The sequence below is a fragment of the Leptodactylus fuscus genome, chromosome 1 (genome assembly GCF_031893055.1).
Source record: "Leptodactylus fuscus isolate aLepFus1 chromosome 1, aLepFus1.hap2, whole genome shotgun sequence".
Lineage (NCBI taxonomy): Eukaryota > Metazoa > Chordata > Amphibia > Anura > Leptodactylidae > Leptodactylus > Leptodactylus fuscus.
The window spans coordinates 342,873,529-342,890,399 of NC_134265.1; the positions used below are offsets into that span (position 1 = coordinate 342,873,529).

Here is a 16,871-nt window from a genome sequence, read left to right on the forward strand (position 1 = left end):
AACTGCACTGACTGCTCAGGAATGGCGAGGGATAGAGAAATAATTCTAAGTGACCCCAACATTCAGATACTGATGACCTATCCTGAGGATATCACATCAGAATGAAAGACGCACATGAGACCAGAAAAGCCCTATAAGACAGTGACTTGGAAGTGAATGATCCGTTGCAGGAGGAGAAGATGCTGATAAATGGAGAAAAGGGCATTTTTCAGCAATAAAACATTATTACAAGCACACCGCTTTATTTCCTATACCCCGAGGCCTGAGCACCCGCCGTAACATTTCCATTCCCTGTGTAAATGATCTGCAGCTCTTCTTATAAGATGTATTTTTAGCACAGAAGAGTAGATGACAAACAGGGAGTCATTGCTTTGGACGTGTCCCTTCCGTAAAGCGATACACAAATATGTGAGAAGTGAAAGTGGAAACTTTTACTACGACTGTAACTGGTAAATCGTCTACGACCACACGCTGTTATCTGCGCCTGAACACACCGGATCACCATATCCTTCTAGACGCCCTAAACACGCAGAGAGAAACTGCAGAGTAACCTTCAAGGGAAAGTGACAAGTCCGGATGTCTAATAAGGGATGGCAAAGACTCGAAATACAAGCAGAATGGAAAACATTGTTGTAAATGGGAATGTAACAGATTTACAAATGTGAATATATACATAAATAGTGCTCACTGTAGTGCTGTGTGGGCATGATGATCAAAAAGGTAAGGTATAAGATAAGATAAGATAATCCTTTAATAGTCCCACATTGGGGAAATTTCAGTATGTTACAGCAGCCTAGTAATACAGATACAGGATAATACACAGTAATATATTACAGACGTAGACACACATATGCTGAGAAGAGAAGATATACTAGGAGTCCATAGCAGCTAAGGAGCTAAGCAGTATATAGGGCCACTGGACCTGTCTGTCTATCCAGCGCCATCTATTTATCTATCTACATCTATCCATCTATATATACACACACACACACACACACACACACAGAGTACTGTACAAATATTTTAGGAAAACAAGGGAAAAAAATGTTGCAGAGTAAGAATCCGGGCTGGGCGAACCCGGCGAGAATTGTCTCATGGCCGATCTGTTACTGCTGTTATACTCAGGGGTTTCTTCGGATCCAACAAAAAAACCCAGAGTTACTCACCTCTCCTGGGCCACGGCACAATTCCCTGCTGTCTTTTTGGTTAAACTATCAACCTTCTTTTATATCTAATGTGCATGGCCTGCTATAACCTAAAGATAAATAAAAGGGATCTGCAAATAAGTCCTCCATGCTCTAGCACCACCTTTTGGAAGGTACCTCCTTTTGGTTTAAAGGGGTTCTACCAATAAAACCATTTTTTTGTGGGTAAGTCGTCGGAATAGGCTTTAGAAAGGCTATTCGTCTCTTACCTTTAGACGTGGTCTCCGCCGCGCCGTTCCTTAGAAATACCGGTTTTTACCGGTATGCAAATGATTTCTCTCGCAGTGATGGGGGCGGGCCCCAGCACTCAAACAGCAATGAGGGCGCCCCCACCGCTGCCAGAGAAGTGTCTCCAAGCGCCGCCTCCTTCTTCGTCCGCAGCGTCATCTTCAATGTCTTCTTCCGGCGCAGGCTCGTAACTTCTAGGCCTCAGACAGAGCAGACTGCGCGGGCGCACAGGTCACAGGAAAATGGCCGCTTGCACAGTATTGTTAGCAGCCGTTTTCCCGTGGCCTGTGTGCCTGCGCAGTCTGCTCTGCTCAAAGTATTGACAGGCAATAACCTCAAAACAGCTGTCTGCAGATGGGATCCTCTACTCCTTTGGAGGAGATATTCTTGCTTTGTTTAATTCCCGGATCATGCCATTAGGTTTCAGGAAAACCAGACCTTGCTCTATAGAGGGCTACCTTCCAAAAGGTTGCGGTAGAGCAAGTTCTCTCCTTTCCCAGAATTCTTAGCAGGTCATGCATAATCTAAGCCCCCTTCGGCTTATATTCGAGTCAGCAATACAAACACATTAGGTATCCCTGTGTCTACTGAATATAGAGGATCTGCAGTGCTCCTGTTCCGTCAGGAAGGGGTTAATAGGAGCATTGCAGATCCCCTATAGTCAGCCAGACTGAATTCCACGTGGGGGAAAAAAAACTCAGTCCTCAAGCTCAGGGAAGGGGCAGACAGACAACCAAACACCCCCTCCCCAGCACCTACTGCACCCAAAAACTCCGACCATTTCAATTTTGAAATTTTCCAGTAGCTGCTGCATTTCCCCCCTCGGCTTATACTCGAGTCAATAAGTTTTCCCAGTTTTTTGTGGTAAAATTAGGGGCCTTGGCTTATATTCGGGTCGGCTTATACTCGAGTATATACGGTATATCCGCACCATGGACTGTATAAGATAGCATGAGTAGAAATGTGAAGGTGAGCATATGTCGGAGGGAATAGCGGCCATCTGCAGACAAAGAAGGTGCTGAGAGATGGTGACGTGTCCCAAGAATCCGCATTCTGTCAAAGTGACAAGTGAATGCGTGGTAACAGACAAATAAACGTTAATACCGCAATATTGCAAGTACAAAATAATAATAATCCACAACATTCATTGCGCTTTGGCTCGTGCGGGATAGCAGAAGCTACGCCATAGTTTGAGTAACCATGAGCCTTGTAGGTCACTGCTGCCAGAGCCTGCGGTATCCGGAGAATATTCTGCTGCCTCTGCACTGCTGCACAGTAACCAGATCATTGTACCAGGCCAGCAGTATAGCTGCAATGCAAACAATACTAAAAATAAACAGATATTGGATTTTTCTGCTTATACCTTGTGACGTCCTCTCATACAAAGTCTGCATAGCCTGAAGGTTAAAATATTCCCAAGCACTTGAGAACAGTCCTAGGCAAATGCTGGTATATTAAAATTTCAGCATTTCCAGGAGGATAGAAAACAATGGAAATGCGTAAGCAATCCTTCTACCGTTGCATGTAGGAGAATAGCTTTATGTTCTGGAGACAAGCTGAAAGCTTCAGACAAAACAGGTAGCGGTGATGAGTCCCCACTGATCCCTTCCCAACTCGCCTTTTCCATGCTATCTCCAGGCTAAGGCTTTGTTCAGACTTGTACTTAAATAATACAATATGCTGTGACCACAATGGAATAGGAGAACACGTGAATTTTTTTCTTTCTTTCTGCATGTTTCCAGGATACATAAAGTTAGTAATAGCTTGACGACTACTTAAAGACCTTTCACCACCTCCACCAATTCTAGTTCTTAGCATTAGAGATGAGCGAGTAGTTAAATAATCGATATTCGATATTCGTTTCGAGTAGCCCCTCAATATTTGACTACTCAAATATCGAACCCTATTATAGTCTATGGGGGAAAAATGCTCGTTTCAGGGGTAGGAAATATTCAATCAAACTGAACTTACCAAGTCCACGAGTGAGGGTCGGGCTGGATTCTCCGAGAAGTCTTCTCTGCGCAGCGTCCGTACGTCGTCATCCGGCAATGAATTCACTCTGCCAGGCATCGGGCCTGGGCAGAGATGACTGCGCATGCCCGCACTACAAGAAAATGGCCGCTTACAGTCAAAGCGGCCATTTTCTTGTAGCCCAGTCAGATCTGCCCAGGCCTGACGCCTGGCAGAGTGAATTCAGAGCCGGAAGACGCTGCGGGGACGCTGCACGGAGAAGACTTCTAAAGGTAGGAGAAGAACCAGCGTTGATTGGCCGACTGTATAGCATTCGGCCAATCAACGCTGGTTTTGCATCAAATTTTTCCATTCGAATAGCGAGTGGTACTCGATCGGGTACGAGTATTTGGAATACCGTAGTACTCGATCGAATACTACTCACTCATCTCTACTTAGCATCTGTTAATAGACACCGCTCTACTGATCCACAGTTGGAATTCTTCTCTCTAGCCCCCACCATTCTTGAGCAACAAACACAGTAAGTTTTGGTGCCTGATGTGCTATTTAAGCTGTAATATCAAGTGGGTGGTGTCAGGCAGGGGGCGTGATTCAGAGCTCCAATCAGAGGTGGCCAGTGTCAGAGCTCAGAATCACACTCCTTGTCTGCTGCTGCCTGACTCCGCCCTCCCGACAGTACAAAGCCTAAATAGTACATCAGGCACCAAAACTAACGGCACTGATTGCTCAGGAATGGTGAGGGCTGGTAAAAAATTCCAACTGTGCCAGAATCAGTGGAGCAGGAACTATTAAATGAGGCTGGACTTATTGGAGGTGGTTAAAGGTTCTCTTTAAGGTGTATGGGCACCATTATATACTGTAGCAAAGTCAACTAGTAATGGAGCTAGATCAGGATTGAGATAAAAGGATCAAGTAAAGATCCTGTTTTGTATCATATTTACCATTGACAGATAAAGCCAATAAGAAGGGAACAAAGTTACAGACTGGATAGAAAACCTGACGCACAAGGGTGACAAAATTACTACCGTACATGAAATCTGGGTTGGCCAAACAAAGCTTCATTGAAGGCAAAAAATGTAAAGAAGGTTCCTCGAGACTGATATGTTCTGTCTACTTGCCAAATAATCCAATAATATTGTGATCTTTACTAGACGCCATAATTACGGCGGTGTCAATCCTCGCCATTACGCACAAAGCCGCCATCTAAGAAGCGTGCACACAATTTGAAGGCCATCAATGAGAAAACCACTGACTCCAACTTAAGATGGATTGATAAATAAATAAGAAGTACAACACAGGAAGGCTGACATCTCCCTAGAGCTGTCTTTAAGGAAGGGCTGAGATAATGTGCTTGCATCAGAGGAAACAAAAGGCTGCATTACTTGCCTAATGTGCTGTGTGCTGCACACAACCCGCCGCTCAAGGGATCTATTAGATATTGTTTATACAGCAAGATCAAGCGCGCAGAGTTCGTCACGCGAAAAATACTGCGATGGCGGTATAATGACCCATTAATGGCCTGCTCGCAACGTAACCTTCGACCTGGGTAATTGGCAGGCGCATCCATCACCATTCTGGGCTACTGAAAAATTCACCAGTGTTTTACTGTCATGGTAATGTATGCTATGGTGCCATTACATGAGGCAATGAAGAGAAATTATGGCCATCGAAATGAATGACAGGATATGGTGTCCCATTACCCAAGAGATAGGGGTTGTCCAAAAGTCATCAAAATGAGACGGGTAATGGAGTCCCAAGTGTCCGACTCTCAACTAGCTGATATCTGTACAGTATACGGGGCTAGAAGCGGACGGCGTAGTGGCCATAACACACTATTGTAGCTCCGCCATGTATGTATGGCCCCCATTCAAGTGACTCCAGTGCTGCAAAGTAACAGTGCAATACTCGGAGCCACCATGCTGCCCCTGTTCACTTAGAGAATAAACCCCCTCCCGAAAATCAAATCTCACTCACAGTAAGACTATGCGGGACGGACTGCCCCTTCCTCACCCAAGTCAAGGTTTCTGAAGTGGAGTCAAATCTTTATGGTATATTTGCTGTCACAAATGGTCCTTGAACAAGGAGCGACGATAGCACACATGATTGTTTGTACAAACCTTTGTTCCTAAAGATTGTTTTATGGTGATGACATCTTTTATGTGGGCATAATATTTTTTTTGTAAATGGGGTGTGCCGACAGCAAAAATGATCACCAAGTGTATCAATCAATTTCCTATACGATCCATCAGAACTTGTGCAGGGATCCTGATCTGCTTCTGTAAAAAGACCTTACATGTGCATGGAAAATGGCACGGAATGAGTTAAAATTTATTTAATTTAATTAATTTGCATAGTGGTGCTTCTGGTGGATTGCAATGCTGCTCGTAATCCTTGTATAGGCTGCTAGAAAAGCTGATCTGTGTGGGGTTCAGGTGTCGCACAGAGTCCGAGCCCATCTTGTTCCTGATGTTGCCCGGGTCCACCCTGGTTTCTGTTTCTAGATCCCGTCTCTGCACATAGGAAATGCCTGCTCAGCTGGTCATTGACTGAAAAGTGATATCCAGTGTGTTATGAGGGGGGAGTAGGAATTAGACACTGACGGGGGACTCATGGGAACAGTGGGCTTCTTTTCCTATTTTACCCATTTTTAGTCACTTTTAAAGGGAGTGTCACTAGAGCCCAGCCACACAGATTCAGGTGACCCTAACCTGAGTCTCCCCAATGTCAATCTGTGCCTTTGAGATATTGTTGCTTTTGTCAACATGAAAATTAGTTCTTCAGAGTAACGAGGGTTCTGTCAGTGCACCAAAGGGGTAAGCGGCAACGTCCAAGGAGCTCCTCCGCATACTGAGAAAAATGGTGGCATCTTGACAAGGGACTAAGCCATTCACAAGGTTTGATTCAGACCCTAACCTATGCACCTACCTTACACAAAACTACCCACAGACATCCCCTTTAAAGCACCACACATACATTAGGCACTTGAAATAATAACACACATGCAGATTTGCACATCCATAGCATGTTTATTACCACTACAGTGCTTCCATTGAATGCTATGTGGCTAGGAACTTCTGTCCCGGACTCACACCAAAAATGCTGATGGAAACCTGAGCGATGTGAACGTGGCCGACGTCTGTAAGCAAATGATAATTGCCGTTCTCTTGTCATTATAAAGTCATGCTGGTTATTAGTACATTAGAGCAAGTGGGAACTTGTTGGACAGGGTTCAGCTATTAAATGTGCTGCCAGGCCAAGTCTCTTGACATCAGGGCTACAGAGGCCCGCAAGGATGTAATGAGACCCATAGGAATGGTTGTATGTACACACAGATTTATTGATCTCATGGCTTCTTCTGAACATTCGTCTGCCTTCTTCTAGGAACTATGGTCTTATGAGTTCACCCGATCACTAGTACCTGATCTGTCCAATCTTGGATCCTCTTCTACATGGGTGACAGAGAAATCCATTACTTTGTACAAGGAAGCCAATAGGAATCTGTGCACTAGAAGCAGAACCTTATGATCGCCTTTGAGGTGCCATTTGTAAGAGCAATATCTAGGCAGAGACCTCAGGCGCATGCGCGGAGAATCCATGACCTATTACAAAGCCTTCAGTGAATAACAGCGCAAGCCCCAGGAGCCTAAAGACAAGAATAAGTTATAAGACAACAAACACCAATGAAAAGTATTTTTCGTATATTTCGGACTATAAGACGCACTTTTTTCCCCAAAAATTTTTGGGGAAAAGAAGGGTGTGTCTTATAGTCCGAATGTGGCGCCTGGCACCCGCTGTAATAGAGAGGCGGATGCCGGCAAGGAATAGACGCCGGGGCCTGAGACATCGCTGCGCTTCTCTGCCCTGCATGAAGCCAGCAGCGGGAGGAGTGATGCTATTCCGCTCCTCCGTCCCCCCCGGCGCTGGCTTCATGCAGGGCAGAGGAGCGTAGCGATGTCTCAGGCCCCAGCGTCTATCCCTCGCCGGCATCCGCCTCTCTAGTACAGCGGATGCCGGGTCCGTATTGGCGGCCCCTTCTCCCCCGGGGCCGGTCCCCACCGGTCCCGTACCTGTGAAGTTGCAGGCCGGCTCCTGCGCGGCGATATCGCAGGAGCCGACCTGTTTGGGTGACAGCCGGGAGCCTAATGAGGCTCCCGGGCCGGTCACTGCTATATATTAGTATTGCGGCTGGGTCTATGACCAGCCGTAATACTAATAGACAGAATGTCCCATAGACAGCAATACAGTTGTATTGCCGTCTATGGGACTTGCAATCAAGTGACCGCAGGTTCAAGCCCCCGGGGGGGGGGAATAAAATAGTAAAAAAAAACAAAAAAAAACTTTAAAAATATATAATAAAAATATGAAATAAATAAAAGTTCTAAATCACCTCCTGTCCCTAGAATATATATAAAAGTAGAAAATCATATATCATAAACCACCGGGATTTTTTTCAATACAAAGTGATCTAAGCAATAGACATTCCCCAAAATGGTATAACTAAAAAGTACTTCTGGCCCCGCAAAAAAAAACCACTCTATGCATCCCCGTACAGCTGCAGGGTCACCTGTCAATGTGGCCTTGCAGCTGTTGCAAAACTACAACTCCAATATATTAAATATTTTACCAGTTTTTGCTTCAAAATTTTTTTCCCCTATTTTCCTCCTCTAAAACCTAGGTGCGTCTTATAGTCCGAAAAATACGGTAATTGAGAATGGTTTTTCAATGACTTTTCATTGGCTTTTGTTGTCTTCTGTAAAAAGATATCCCGCTGCAACAGCTTAAACAATTGCAGAAGTTCGGGTTACATCTGTTGCATTATTAGCTCTGCAAGTATAAAGGCATTATTAAAGACGTTTTTTAGGGATATTTCGGCAACTAAATCAACGGTTCATAAATCTCCAATGGTGGTTGGTGTCCTGAATGTACGTGTCCCTTTCAGCCATTACACATGAGATCTTCACAGCATTTCGTGAGGGAAAAAAAATAAAATAATTTATAGGACGTCGAAAAAGTTTCCCATTTTTAAAGAATGAACTGTTAAAACTGCAATAATCTCCTATAATAAGATTAATCTAGGAGCGTCTGTAAATCTTCTAGGTTTCACAATCAGCAACTCAGCACAATGCGACAAACACAGGAGGATCCCTGATAATGGAGCAGGCGCACCTTGGCCCTATCTGACTCCTGAAAGATAGGTGCCCCAATACAAGGTCCTGCAAAAATATAATGTCCTGACATGTATGATATATCGGAAGATGATCAAAGGTGGATCATTAAAAACTGACCTTTTAGCTAAGGACTACTAGAGATAAGATAATAGACAGAGAGAATATTGTAGAAAAACCTGTCTGAAATGTAGACGGCGTGTACTGAACACAGAGTTATTACTGAGCTCTAGATTTAAAGGGGTTGTCCCATGAAAAGCATCCTATCTATACTGCTAGTTTATGTGGATTTAAAGGGATTCTACTAGAGATGAGCGAACAGTGTTCTATCGAACTCATGTTCGATCGGATATTAGGCTGTTCGGCATGTTCGAATCGAATCGAACACCGCGTGGTAAAGTGCGCCATTACTCGATTCCCCTCCCACCTTCCCTGGCGCCTTTTTTGCTCCAATAACAGCGCTGGGTAGGTGGGACAGGAACTACGACACCGGTGACGTTGAAAAAAGTAGGCAAAACCCATTGGCTGCCGAAAACATGTGACCTCTAATTTAAAAGAACAGCGACGCCCAGCTTCGCGTCATTCTGAGCTTGCAATTCACCGAGGACGGAGGTTTCCGTCCAGCTAGCTAGGGCTTAGATTCTGGGTAGGCAGGGACAGGCTAGGATAGGAAGGAGAAGACAACCAACAGCTCTTGTAAGAGCTAAATTCCAGGGAGAAGCTTGTCAGTGTAACGTGGCACTGACGGGCTCAATCGCCGCAACCCAGCTTTCCCAGGATCCTGAATGGAATACACTGTCAGTGTATTCCCGTATACCCGATATATACCCCGATACCCGTTCCAACGGTGTGCCCCCCCACCTTCACCCCAGAAATACCCTGCAAGTCCCCTAGCAATAGAATTGGGGCTATATACACCCACAATTTTTACTACTGGTATACAGTGCCATTGTCTGACTGGGAATTCAAAGAATATATTGGGAATACAAATACCCTCATTTCTTGCTACTGCCATATAGTGCCAGTTTCTGACTGGTAATTCAAAGAATATATTGGGGTTACGTGCACCCACAATTTTTACTACTGGTATACAGTGCCATTGTCTGACTGGGAATTCAAAGAATATATTGGGAATACAAATACCCTCATTTCTTGCTACTGCCATATAGTGCCAGTGTCTGACTGGGAATTCAAAGAATATATTGGGGTTACGTGCACCCACAATTTTTACTACTGGTATACAGTGCCATTGTCTGACTGGGAATTCAAAGAGTATATTGGGAATACAAATACCCTCATTTCTTGCTACTGCCATATAGTGCCAGTTTCTGACTGGGAATTCAAAGAATATATTGGGGTTACGTGCACCCACAATTTTTACTACTGGTATACAGTGCCATTGTCTGACTGGGAATTCAAAGAGTATATTGGGAATACAAATACCCTCATTTCTTGCTACTGCCATATAGTGCCAGTTTCTGACTGGGAATTCAAAGAATATATTGGGGTTACGTGCACCCACAATTTTTACTACTGGTATACAGTGCCATTGTCTGACTGGGAATTCAAAGAATATATTGGGGTTATAAATACCCTCATTTCTTGCTACTGCCATATAGTGCCAGTTTCTGACTGGGAATTCAAAGAATATATTGGGGTTACGTGCACCCACAATTTTTACTACTGGTATACAGTGCCATTGTCTGACTGGGAATTCAAAGAATATATTGGGGTTATAAATACCCTCATTTCTTGCTACTGCCATATAGTGCCAGTTTCTGACTGGTAATTCAAAGAATATATTGGGGTTACGTGCACCCACAATTTTTACTACTGGTATACAGTGCCATTGTCTGACTGGGAATTCAAAGAGTATATTGGGAATACAAATACCCTCATTTCTTGCTACTGCCATATAGTGCCAGTGTCTGACTGGGAATTCAAAGAATATATTGGGGTTACGTGCACCCACAATTTTTACTACTGGTATACAGTGCCATTGTCTGACTGGGAATTCAAAGAGTATATTGGGAATACAAATACCCTCATTTCTTGCTACTGCCATATAGTGCCAGTGTCTGACTGGGAATTCAAAGAATATATTGGGGTTACGTGCACCCACAATTTTTACTACTGGTATACAGTGCCATTGTCTGACTGGGAATTCAAAGAGTATATTGGGAATACAAATACCCTCATTTCTTGCTACTGCCATATAGTGCCAGTTTCTGACTGGGAATTCAAAGAATATATTGGGGTTACGTGCACCCACAATTTTTACTACTGGTATACAGTGCCATTGTCTGACTGGGAATTCAAAGAGTATATTGGGAATACAAATACCCTCATTTCTTGCTACTGCCATATAGTGCCAGTTTCTGACTGGGAATTCAAAGAATATATTGGGGTTACGTGCACCCACAATTTTTACTACTGGTATACAGTGCCATTGTCTGACTGGGAATTCAAAGAATATATTGGGGTTATAAATACCCTCATTTCTTGCTACTGCCATATAGTGCCAGTTTCTGACTGGGAATTCAAAGAATATATTGGGGTTACGTGCACCCACAATTTTTACTACTGGTATACAGTGCCATTGTCTGACTGGGAATTCAAAGAATATATTGGGGTTATAAATACCCTCATTTCTTGCTACTGCCATATAGTGCCAGTTTCTGACTGGTAATTCAAAGAATATATTGGGGTTACGTGCACCCACAATTTTTACTACTGGTATACAGTGCCATTGTCTGACTGGGAATTCAAAGAGTATATTGGGAATACAAATACCCTCATTTCTTGCTACTGCCATATAGTGCCAGTGTCTGACTGGGAATTCAAAGAATATATTGGGGTTACGTGCACCCACAATTTTTACTACTGGTATACAGTGCCATTGTCTGACTGGGAATTCAAAGAGTATATTGGGAATACAAATACCCTCATTTCTTGCTACTGCCATATAGTGCCAGTTTCTGACTGGGAATTCAAAGAATATATTGGGGTTACGTGCACCCACAATTTTTACTACTGGTATACAGTGCCATTGTCTGACTGGGAATTCAAAGAATATATTGGGGTTATAAATACCCTCATTTCTTGCTACTGCCATATAGTGCCAGTTTCTGACTGGGAATTCAAAGAATATATTGGGGTTACGTGCACCCACAATTTTTACTACTGGTATACAGTGCCATTGTCTGACTGGGAATTCAAAGAGTATATTGGGAATACAAATACCCTCATTTCTTGCTACTGCCATATAGTGCCAGTGTCTGACTGGGAATTCAAAGAATATATTGGGGTTACGTGCACCCACAATTTTTACTACTGGTATACAGTGCCATTGTCTGACTGGGAATTCAAAGAGTATATTGGGAATACAAATACCCTCATTTCTTGCTACTGCCATATAGTGCCAGTTTCTGACTGGGAATTCAAAGAATATATTGGGGTTACGTGCACCCACAATTTTTACTACTGGTATACAGTGCCATTGTCTGACTGGGAATTCAAAGAGTATATTGGGAATACAAATACCCTCATTTCTTGCTACTGCCATATAGTGCCAGTGTCTGACTGGGAATTCAAAGAATATATTGGGGTTACGTGCACCCACAATTTTTACTACTGGTATACAGTGCCAATTTCTAACTAGGAATTCAAAATGCGCAAGGCTCCCGGAAAGGGACGTGGACGAGGCCGTGGGCGAGGTCGGGGGAATGGTTCTGGGGAGCAAGGTAGCAGTGAAGCCACAGGGCGTCCCGTGCCTACTCCTGTGGGGCAGCAAGCATTGCGCCACTCCACAGTGCCAGGGTTGCTTGCCACATTAACTAAACTGCAGGGTACAAACCTTAGTAGGCCCGAGAACCAGGAACAGGTCTTGCAATGGCTGTCAGAGAACGCTTACAGCACATTGTCCAGCAGCCAGTCAGACTCTGCCTCCTCTCCTCCTATTACCCAACAGTCTTGTCTTCCTTCCTCCCAAAATTCCGAAGCTTTACAGAACAATAACCCAAACTGTCCCTGCTCCCCAGAGCTGTTCTCCGCTCCTTTCATTGTCCCTCAACCTGCCTCTCCACGTCACGATTCCACGAACCTAACAGAGGAGCATCTGTATCCAGATGCTCAAACACTAGAGTCTCCTCCATCTCCGTTCGATTTGGTGGTGGATGACCAGCAACCCACCCTCATCGACGATGATGTGACGCAGTTGCCGTCAGGGCATCCAGTTGACCGGCGCATTGTGCGGGAGGAGGAGATGAGACAGGAGTTGGAAGAGGAAGTGGTGGATGATGAGGACACTGACCCGACCTGGACAGGGGGGATGTCAAGCGGGGAAAGTAGTGTGGATGTTGAGGCAGGTGCAGCACCAAAAAGGGTAGCTAGAGGCAGAGGCAGAGGTCAGCAGCTTAGGCGAAGCCAGGCCACACCCGGAATCTCCCAAGATGTTCCAGTTCGTACCCAGCCCCGAAAAACTCCCACCTCGAGGGCACGTTTCTCGAAGGTGTGGAGTTTTTTCAAGGAATGCGCCGAGGACAGATATAGTGTTGTCTGCACAATTTGCCTCTCGAAATTGATTAGGGGCTCTGAGAAGAGCAACCTGTCCACCACTTCAATGCGCCGTCATTTGGAATCCAAGCACTGGAATCAGTGGCAGGCAGCAACGGCAGGACAAAGGCCGACTGCCGTTCACGCCACTGCCACTGCCTCTGCCTGCCTCTGCCACTGCCACTGCTGACTGTGCTGGCGATGCACTCCAGAGGACGAGCCAGGACACCACTTCATCTGCCTCCGCCACTTTGTTGACTTCTACCTCATCCTCCCCTGGTCCTGTCTTATCTCCTTCTCCTGCACCATCAAAGGCACCATCAGGCGTTTCTTTACAACAACCCACCATCTCTCAGACATTGGAGCGGCGGCAGAAATACACTGCTAACCACCCACACGCGCAAGCCTTGAACGCCAACATCGCTAAACTGCTGGCCCAGGAGATGTTGGCGTTCCGGCTTGTTGAAACTCCCGCCTTCCTGGACCTGATGGCAACTGCGGCACCTCGCTATGCCGTCCCTAGCCGTCACTACTTCTCCCGGTGTGCCGTCCCCGCCTTGCACCAGCACGTGTCACTCAACATCAGGCGGGCCCTTAGTTTCGCGCTTTGCACAAAGGTCCACTTGACCACCGACGCGTGGACAAGTGCATGCGGACAGGGACGCTACATTTCACTGACGGCACACTGGGTGAATGTAGTTGAGGCTGGGACTGCTTCCCAAACTGGCCCGGTGTACCTCGTCTCCCCGCCTAACATTCCTGGCAGGGACACGAGAAGAACACCCCCCTCCTCCTCCTCCTCCTCTACCGCCTCCTCCTCCGCCACCGCCTCCTCCTCCGCCACCGCCTCCTCCTCCGCTGTTAGATTGACCCCAGCTACGAGTTGGAAACGTTGCAGCACTGGCGTTGGTAGACGTCAGCAGGCTGTGCTGAAGCTGATCAGCTTGGGGGACAGACAGCACACTGCCTCCGAGGTGAGGGATGCCCTCCTCGATGAGACGGCAATATGGTTTGAGCCGCTGCACCTGGGCCCAGGCATGGTCGTTTGTGATAACGGCCGGAACCTGGTAGCAGCTCTGGAGCTTGCCGGACTCCAACATGTTCCATGCCTGGCCCACGTCTTCAACCTAGTGGTGCAACGTTTCCTAAAGAGCTACCCCAATGTTCCAGAGCTACTGGTGAAAGTGCGGCGCATGTGCGCCCACTTTCGCAAGTCGACAGTAGCCGCTGCTAGCTTAAAATCTCTCCAGCAACGCCTGCATGTGCCACAACACCGGCTTTTGTGCGACGTCCCCACACGCTGGAACTCAACGTTTCAGATGTTGAATAGAGTGGTTGAGCAGCAGAGACCTTTGATGGAATACCAGCTACAAAACCCTAGGGTGCCACAAAGTCAGCTGCCTCAGTTTCACATCCATGAGTGGCCATGGATGAGAGACCTTTGTGACATCCTACGGGTCTTTGAGGAGTCCACAAGGAGGGTGAGCTCTGAGGATGCGATGGTGAGCCTTACAATCCCGCTCTTGTGTGTTCTGAGAGAATCCCTGATTGACATCAGGGATAACTCAGATCACACAGAGGAGTTAGGGATAGCATCCGATCCGTCACAGCTGGAGAGTAGGTCCACACATCTGTCCGCTTCACTGCGTTTAATGGAGGAGGAGGAGGAGGAGGAGGAGGAAGAAGAGTTGTCCGATGATGTGATGGTGATACAGGAGGCTTCCGGGCAACTTCGAATCGTCCCATTGTTGCAGCGCGGATGGGTAGACATGGAGGATGAGGAGGAAATGGAGATTGAACTTTCCGGTGGGGCCAGAGGAGTCATGCCAACTAACACTGTGGCAGACATGGCTGAGTTCATGTTGGGGTGCTTTACAACCGACAAGCGTATTGTCAAAATCATGGAGGACAACCAGTACTGGATCTTTGCTATCCTTGACCCCCGGTATAAAAACAACATCTCGTCTTTTATTCCGGTAGAGGGGAGGGCCAATCGCATCAATGCTTGCCACAGGCAATTGGTGCAGAATATGATGGAGATGTTTCCAGCATGTGACGTTGGCGGCAGGGAGGGCAGTTCCTCCAGTAGGCAACCAAGTTCTCACCGGTCCACACAAACGAGGGGCACACTGTCTAAGGTCTGGGACACCTTGATGGCACCCCCTCGCCAAAGTGCCGCCACGGAGGGTCCTAGTGTCACCAGGCGTGAGAAGTATAGGCGCATGTTGCGGGAATACCTTTCCGACCACAGCCCTGTCCTCTCCGACCCCTCTGCGCCCTACACGTATTGGGTGTCGAAGTTGGACCTGTGGCTTGAACTTGCCCTATATGCCTTGGAGGTGCTGTCCTGTCCTGCCGCCAGCGTCCTATCTGAGAGGGTGTTCAGTGCAGCCGGTGGCATCATCACTGACAAGCGCACCCGTCTGTCAGCTGAGAGTGCCGACCGGCTCACTTTGATAAAAATGAACCACCACTGGGTAGAGCCGTCATTTTTGTGCCCACCTGTGTAAAGCACCCCAACATGAAACTCCATGTCTGTACTCAACCTCTCCAATTCCTCCGCATCCTCATACTCATCCACCATAAGCGTTGCACAATTCTGCTAATACTAGGCTCCCTCCACCCTGATTTCCCCCAACTCTGCTGGTTAGAGGCTCCCTCCACCATGAATTTGCCCAAACTGGGCTGTTTAGAGGCTCCCTCCACCATGAATTGGTCCAAACTGGGTTTTTTAGAGGCTCCCTCCACCATGAATTTGCCCAAACTGGGCTGTTTAGAGGCTCCCTCCACCATGAATTGGTCCAAACTGGGCTGGTTAGAGGCTCCCTCCACCATGAATTTCCCAAAACTTGGCTGTTTAGAGGCTCCCTCCACCATGAATTTGCCCAAACTGGGCTGTTTAGAGGCTCCCTCCACCATTAATTGGTCCAAACTGGGCTGGTTAGAGGCTCCCTCCACCATGAATTTGCCCAAACTGGGGTGGTTAGAGGCTCCCTCCACCATTAATTGGTCCAAACTGGGCTGGTTAGAGGCTCCCTCCACCATGAATTTCCCAAAACTTGGCTGTTTAGAGGCTCCCTCCACCATTAATTGGTCCAAACTGGGCTGGTTAGAGGCTCCCTCCACCATGAATTTGCCCAAACTGGGCTGTTTAGAGGCTCCCTCCACCATTAATTGGTCCAAACTGGGCTGGTTAGAGGCTCCCTCCACCATGAATTTGCCCAAACTGGGCTGTTTAGAGGCTCCCTCCACCATGAATTGGTCCAAACTGGGGTGGTTAGAGGCTCCCTCCACCATGAATTGGTCCAAACTGCGGTGGTTAGAGGCTCCCTCCACCATTAATTGGTCCAAACTGGGCTGGTTAGAGGCTCCCTCCACAATTAATTGGTCCAAACTGGGCTAATTAGAGGCTCCCTCCACCATGAATTGGTCCAAACTGGGTTTTTTAGAGGCTCCCTCCACCATGAATTTGCCCAAACTGGGCTGTTTAGAGGCTCCCTCCACCATGAATTGGTCCAAACTGGGCTGGTTAGAGGCTCCCTCCACCATGAATTGGTCCAAACTGGGGTGGTTAGAGGCTCCCTCCACCATTAATTGGTCCAAACTGGGCTGGTTAGAGGCTCCCTCCACCATTAATTGGTCCAAACTGGGCTGGTTAGAGGCTCCCTCCACCATGAATTTGCCCAAACTGGGGTGGTTAGAGGCTCCCTCCACCATTAATTGGTCCAAACTGGGCTGGTTAGAGGCT

At 46.6% G+C, this 16,871-nt stretch overlaps 1 protein-coding gene across 8 annotated transcripts in view; it reads right to left on the reverse strand.

Annotated features, from left to right (window-relative positions):
• FRYL (FRY like transcription coactivator) overlaps positions 1-16,871 on the reverse strand; it is a 268,920-nt gene that overhangs the window by 105,107 nt on the left and 146,942 nt on the right. The window lies entirely within an intron of this gene.